Here is a 7,855-nt window from a genome sequence, read left to right on the forward strand (position 1 = left end):
ATTGGACAAGAGTTTGCCTCAAGAAGTGATCTGGCATGCTTGAAACCGAGAACCTGGCTTACTGAAAGTGTGAGTTTTCTAATGCTTAAAAACCTGATTTTTGAAGGTAGATATACTATACAACATATGATGATTGTACAGGGTAAAGGTGAATTGTAATATATTTGCAGCCAATCAATGTTGTTGCAAACATGCTTCGGATAGATTTTGAGGAGGACCATAAAGATCAAACATATAACACATGGTACATGCCAACTTTCTTCACGGTAGGTTGACATATCATTAACAGATTATGTTTGTCATTAATTCATAATTTTTTGATAATTTTGTAATCTTGGTAAAATTGTGCAGTGCAAATTACAAAATGCCGAACCTGACCTTGCAACTATTTCAATATATTTTGATGCTGATAGATATGGAGGAGACATTGAGATGTGTGAGAAGGTTCATTAAATAATGTTTAAAATTTATGCATATTTTTTGGGAAACATAAACTAATTTTTATTAAGTAATTACATGTTCTTGCAGATATTTGTGCCAATAAATGAAGATAACCAACATTGGTATTGCACACTTGTTGACTTTGTTGAAAAGAAAGTGTACATACTGGATTCGTTGCCTAATTCAACAAAGCAACGAGGTGTTGTGGTTAGAAAGTTAGTAAGTATCATTTTAAGTTGTGTAGCAAATAATGATATGGACATTTTGTGTTACAATCGTGATTTTATTTTTGGGTAATAGGTGCAAGATCTTGATACTGTACTACAGCTCAAATTTGGGGATAAGTACAAGTTTCAGGCATCGCTATTTGAAGTTGACGAATCTCCTAACATTCCTAAACAGCCGAATGGGTAACTTTCATTAATTATGCTGTGTTGCAATGCATTGGAATCCTTTCTCTCATTTATTGTGGTGATTGATTTACATGCAGCTACGATTGTGGTGTATACGTTATTAATTTCATGAAGTCATCTAAAGTGGAACAAATGAGTTCACTCATGGTACAGTTTTGTATTTTAATATGAGTTTTTTGTAGTGAATAATTTTAAATGTCATTGTAACTGTTATCTTTACTTGCATGGTTAACTCACTAATTCTATCATGGTGTCGTGAATTTTCAGTTTCAATCCAAAACTGAACGTTTTAACATTGCAATGGAATTGGTCCTACACCGTAAGAATGCATGGGGATTTCTTCTACAAGATCATTTGCAGAGAAGATGAACAATAAAGTACTCCTAGTTGGAAAAAATTCTAATTTAGTTTGGATATTTCTAGTTGAATACCAAGTACTTTATAAGGCAGAAGAACGTGCTTTATATTTGCTATTCTCCTATCTTACTAAATGTGTTTTATATTTGAAGAGAGAAGTGGTATTCTCCTGAGTGCATATGACAAACATTTCTATATATGCTGCGAGACTAAATGGGATATTCCTGTGATAAAAGGAAAAGTGATCCATCCACTGTCATTTTTTTGGGCGGGATTGGAAAGTTGAGCTGCTTGGTTCTTCTATGTCCATGGATGCAGGAATTAACTGTTAATATGATGCAGGTGCCTAGCTAAAAGTTTGTCCCGTTATTCACAAAGGCCGATGCTCTCTCATAAAAGTGCCATCAGTCTATATATTGCAGGGCAACAAACCTTTTTTTTGGTCGAAACGAAACGATACATTCGTTTCGGAGTAAAAACTTCTAATGCTCGCAGAAATAAATAAGAGTATGTGCTCCTACAACAGAATGGATGTTACACCGCTATTAATGTGGTAAGGGCATCCTCCATAGTATTTTACAGCAAAATGTAGCATGTAGTAAGTAGCTGCTTATATAAAACTATCGAGGTTTTATCATGGTTAAGCCTTAGAACAACTACTGCATAATAGTCCCTGACTAAGTTGAACAAAATGTGACAGGGTCACAACTACAAAAGTAGTAGCGCAATCAGAAAACACCTATAACAACTAAGCCAAAAAGAGAGACTGTGTCCGATGCACCCCATGTTAGTCTAGAACCATCCATATGGAATTTCGTGATTAATGCTAAGCTTCCCTGCTTCCTTTCACTTGTTCCGTCCCGGTGAGATATCCAGTCCTGAAAAAGAACATGACTTTCAGTTTTAGCATATCTGGAAACGGAAATAACCAAATGATGACAAGAATAACAGTAAAACGTATGCGTGCTCCAAGCCCCTAAGCTTTAGTAGCAGAACAAGCCATGCGAGAAACATTTCTATAGTAAACCACCTCTACCTATTTTAAAGCTCGAAAAAAGCGAAGTAGATAATTCATTTATTCGAGAACATAAGAATAAAAATCAAGAATAAGGCTGAAAGCCACTAGAACAACTCAGAGACACCAAACCACCCTTCTCCAATCATCAAGACAATATTATAATTATCTAATAATATTCTCAAATATCGGAGAATGATCTGAGATTTAATAAGTAATAATATCAAAGATCAAGCATATGGCTGCCATACAAAAGTAGAATCCCAAGAATCCAAGAGAGTCCAAACCTTCTTTGCCCAGTAAACCAACAATTTGAAGCTTTAGGAGTAAGAACAAACAGTTTGAAGTAGATGGTCAATATTATCAACAGAAGAGAAATGAATAGTTTTACCTAGATATCTTGCAACACTGTTACCTATTTTGTTTCGGTTACCCTTGAACCAAAAAGAAGGCGGAGATAATCCCATGTAATATACCATCCCAGACAATTATTTGTCCATCTTCAATAAAAGGGGAAATGCCCCCTGCAGATTCCTTTGATGAAAATTCAAGCATCATAAGTAGATGCTTTATGGAGACATACAGATGGCTATAAACACACAGATACTTGGTTAACAGAGCGAAAAACGCCACGGGAAAGTTCATGTCGTGCTTTTTTCTTAGAAGGAAATTGCAGACTATTAGTATAGCATAGCAGTCACAACACTTCCACAACACATCTTCAAGTTTTCCGGGATCTATCCAGTTTAAAGCCTAATAAATCGTGTGCTGAGTATTGTATAACACCAGTACAAATGTTGCTTTTCGAGTTCTGCAAATCAAGTAAGCCAGTCCAATTTGAAGTAAACATCAAAATTCTACATGCCTCACGACATTTTATATAAAACTGGTATTTCAAAATAGGATGAAACGGCTCATTTTGAGCATCAGTAATAATCTACTCACCAATTTATTTAGTACTTGGACTAAACAAAGGTCCATCTTATGCAAATTGGCCCAAACAAAGAATGGCAACCTCAGATTTTATATAATTTACTAACTTTTAATAACTGATACTTACGCACCAGAATTAAGGCGGCAGGTTACTAGATATAGATATGCTAGCATGCCAAAATTACATGGCCAAGAACTGAATTTAGAGCACAAAGACTTTGCATAATTCCTTTGGAACGACTAGAATTTAAGAGGGGAAGGAGAAATATACTATCTAGAGAAAGTGTGGACCAAAGTGGAAACCTTGGCCTAGGAATTCAATCGTATCGTTGGAACTGAGAACTAAATAAGAAGAAGGCAGATGACTTTAAAGAGATAGGTGATACCCGAAAGTGTTTCAGGAACCCAAAACCGTTTTCAGGAATTGGTCATTTTTTTTTACTTAAATATGTACATTTTTTACTTTTAGTATTAGTAAGTTTGATTCAACCATAAGTAAAATTTGTCAAATAATAAGTAAATTAAATTACTCAAAGTGTAAATTTGTATTTCTGACTAAAACTTATCTGTCAGGCATATACTTACTAGTTTTAATTAAAAAGTTACTAAAGTTCATCAATAATTGCATGACACTTCTCCAAAACAGATTGACAATGCTCGAGCTGGAAATTATGTGTACAAAAATTTCAGTTTCAACAAATATACTGGTCCTATCATGCTCACATGATTTAGGACTCATAGCTTCTTTTAATTTCAAGCTCTAAAAATGCTTACAAGTGCTTTCCTTTACAAAAAGGAAGTGCCAAGAGCACATATAGATGATCATCTTAGTGAAACAGTACTATAAAAACCTACAGGTTCACAGTAACGTACAATATTTTGGGCAGAATACCAACTGACTGCATAGACAATGCCTACTATGGACAAAATGGAAGTTACTCAACTGGGAAGAGTCTCCCACAAAATGGGAAAACTCTGGACTGTGGACTGGGATGGCAGCAGTCTGGTCTTAAAGCAAACAAAGAAACATGCATGAAGGAACCTTACCAACCATGTTGCAAAAGGAAAAGGATCAAGAAATTCTCCGACAAGAGAAACAGCAAATTTTGCATAGAGTTCAGCAATGTTAAAAAATGGCCAATGCAAAAAAGTTAAAAGAAAGATTATGTATATTCTGTTTTTCTAAGCAACAGTAGTCCATAAATTGACCAGAAATCCGAGAACGATGATAATGCAATTAAATAAACAAAATCTCATCTTATCAATCACGTCTTAAAAGAATAACTTATTTTGCAGGATGACAAAAAGGCTTCATAAACATGAAAGAATCTATAGTGATTTATCCATGACATACCAAGAACGATCCCTTGAGCACCTCTGTAGTATGAGCTTGTCAAGGTCCTGAACCTCTCTTGTCCAGCTGCAAAAGGTGTCATCAGCCCATCAGATCACGGAGAACAAAATATACAGTAATAGGACAGTGGAAATAAATAGCCAGAGGGGCGCACTATCATCAGAAAGTAGTAGCTTGGATTATTTATGAAAAAGGAGGCTAAGCTTATTTTAAGTCATGAATCAAGGATCCCAACAATAAATTTCCATTAGCAGCACTAGGAAAAAGAGGAATACAAACCCAAATTGGGTCTGATCATGGTGAAGTAGTACTGATTGTCAGTTTCTAATCTTAAGGAGGAAGAAGTTGCATGATCAGCTGCGATGGCAAGACGAAACCTTCTGACAGATAAGAAGATTTACATATAATAACAACTTCTGGGGAAAATGTTAATTACGATGGCACGGCATGTTGAGAACAGTAGAGAAAGTACAAACATTTGACTTGTACTAGGTAAAGCACAAAATGTCCTGCTGTATTTTGTGAAATTACAGCTAGTTCTATGTCCAAAGAGATTTACCACTTGAGCCTATGATAGAAAAAAAAAACAAATAAAAGTAAAGGTGTATCATAATATTTGCACAAAAGAACTTCATAAAGAGAATTCGGAAAGCTGCCATAAACAGTTAGCAAAACTATAAATGATAGGATCTGCTTACCGGTATCCCAAATTGTAAGCTTCAACTTCTTCCCACCAACAGTGAGATCTTAAAATCCACACCTGGAATGAGGCACAAAATCGTGGGTTAGCAGATGCAGATTAAGCTGGCTCACAAATTCAACTCTATATTGGAGGGAGAATCCTTGTTGTCTGATAGGATACATAAAAAAAAAGGGGCTGGTGTATCGACCAGTCATGTAATTGTAGCCAAACGAACTACAGATTCTAAGGATTTCACCAAGAGGAGGAAAGTTCAAACTAAAACAATCACTCTCTGGCATACAGTCTACATAGAAAAATCTATACTAACATGTGGTGAAAACTTGCTGCCGAGAAATCTCCATATTGATCCAATTAATGTGCGCCCCCTGGCTCTTAAAAACCGATTTGACAACCAAAATTTTGCTAATTAGACAGTGACTAATGATTTGCAATAAGTGCAATGGATGATTGGAGACGACAAATTAGTTCACTCAAAATCATAGAGCAGAACAGGAGACGCTACTTGTAACAGTAAAATTGAAATCTGGCATCAAAATCATTGTGCTTTAAAGGTGAGATCACTCAGTATAACGCTACACAATAATTATCATAAAAATGTTCAAGAATTAGCAGGATTTGGAGCCACAATATACACATGTTCAAGAAACCAAAAGGAACTTAATGAAAGGCTGCAAGAATGGGGAGCACAGGGTTTCAAAGTCTGTGGTTCAACTTGCGATAAGGCTTCAAGACCATAAAGAGAGGAACTAATAAAGAACGTCTCTTCCACCTTCGACGGCAAGCTGAACTTACTGGTAAGAGGATGTGGATTGACTACTTGGATCCTCTGAAAACTTTGCAGTGCAAAATTTGTTACTGTTTGTCTATATGGATACACATAACATGTTTATTTCTTTTATTTTATATCATTTTCCTAATTTATCGTGTTTCTGGTAAATACAAGTAACATCTGTTCTCTGGTATAATCTCATCATTTGACTCTCATCCAGGGACACTTTGTGCGTGAACTTCTGAATGGTACCTATCTAAGGCAGGACTAAAACCAAATTTAATCCAATTTTGGTTTTGTTTCTTTTGCTTTTTTTTTTCTCACTTGAGTTATTCAGCTCTTTACATGATGACAGATCATTCAGTGCCTAGAACGCTGCATTTGTGCTGACAACCTATTACTTTCCTGAAATTTGTGCTTTCTAGAGTCTCTGTAATTTGGTTGGAAGTGCCCATTTACTATTTTCAGAAAAGAACTTACTTTTAAACCTCTGTAAAGCTCTAAGCAAGATGCCTCTGTAGAGAATCTACCGACGGTTGAGTCAAAAGATTTTGCGATCATAGTCTAGCTAGATTTAAAAAAAAAAAAATTGATCAGTACCATTTACTGATCCTAGAAATTACTGAGTTGTCACGAATTTTTTTTTGAACCCAAGAAATTAATTTTCTTTCTTAAGCAATTATAATCTACATGCAAGAGTTTGATGTTTATATACATCATATATATGTATATATATTCGAACAATTCATGGGCTGTCATGTTACATCAATTTAGTTACGTGCAAGTCCAAGAAACTTCATCACGACAAGTGTTAAAGGATGCTTATATATATATATATAGGTAAGGTCTTTTCATAGTTAGTTTTCTCTGCTTTCTTGCCATGTTTTCGTGCTAAAATCTGCAGTAAAATTACAAAAATGATCCTCAAAGCTGAATGGGGGTATGAAGGTTGTAGGTGACGCTTGGAAATTAACTAGAAACAATACATGCTGTCTAATTAAGGCCTTAAAACAAAAAAAAACTTGGACTTCTTGATTCTTTTGCAAACGGACATTTGATAGCTAGCCCAAATTTCTCTTTGACATTTCACCAAACATCTTATATGCATTCCCAAATTAATCACATTCCAGAATTAACTGCTTTTGCCATAAATGCCGACACCCTACTATGTTTCACATACAGGGTCTAAGTCATTTCCCATACATTTTTCAAGTTGACAATCAAATCAAATGAAAGATAAACAAATTAAAGCAATATAATGAAGTGATTTTCAAGCAACATGATAGTCTAACCTTTCGGCTGATATTTTTTATCCGCTCTCTTGCTTGATACCACCACCCAGCCTTAATAAAATTCTCAACCTTTTTGTTGGGTCTGCATATGCCCGATCGATCAAGAAGTAGAGATGGAAAGTGTGAACTGAAAAATTTTGCAAGGAAAAAATTTCTATTCCATCGTGTCCTAAGGTGCGAAACCGTTTGGAGAGGCAACCAACTTTGGTGAGGCAAAACCGTTTTAGAAATCGGTGGTGTTTTACTAAAATATGAAATTTTTTTACTTTTAGTATTAGTAAGTTTAATTTAAACTAAAGTAAATTTTGTCAAATAATAAGTAAATTAAATTACTCAAAGCGTAAATTTGTATTTCTGACTAAAACTTATCTTTTAGACATATACTTACTATTTTTAATTAAAAACTTACTAAAGTTAATATTAATTATTTTAATATAATATTTAAAAAGTCGCTAAAAAATTCGATTTGTCACTAAAGGTAATAGAAACCTGTAATAACAGGTTTTCCTAACATCGTTACCATAACTATAGGCACTATAGCACTGATGTTCAATGCATACAATACAAGTTATTTCTTG

The 7,855-nt window shown here is 34.8% G+C and overlaps 1 long non-coding RNA gene across 1 annotated transcript; it reads right to left on the reverse strand.

Moving 5' to 3' along the window:
- Nucleotides 1–1,729: 1,729 nt before the first annotated feature.
- Nucleotides 1,730–7,480, reverse strand: LOC113772372. The gene is made up of 4 exons (XR_003468531.1): nt 7,278–7,480; nt 5,212–5,273; nt 4,514–4,579; nt 1,730–2,089 (listed from the first exon to the last, which is right to left on the reverse strand). It is a non-coding gene; the product is annotated as an uncharacterized LOC113772372 (long non-coding RNA).
- Nucleotides 7,481–7,855: the final 375 nt, after the last annotated feature.

The sequence above is a fragment of the Coffea eugenioides genome, chromosome 5 (assembly GCF_003713205.1).
Source record: "Coffea eugenioides isolate CCC68of chromosome 5, Ceug_1.0, whole genome shotgun sequence".
In the NCBI taxonomy this organism is placed as follows: Eukaryota; Viridiplantae; Streptophyta; class Magnoliopsida; order Gentianales; family Rubiaceae; genus Coffea; species Coffea eugenioides.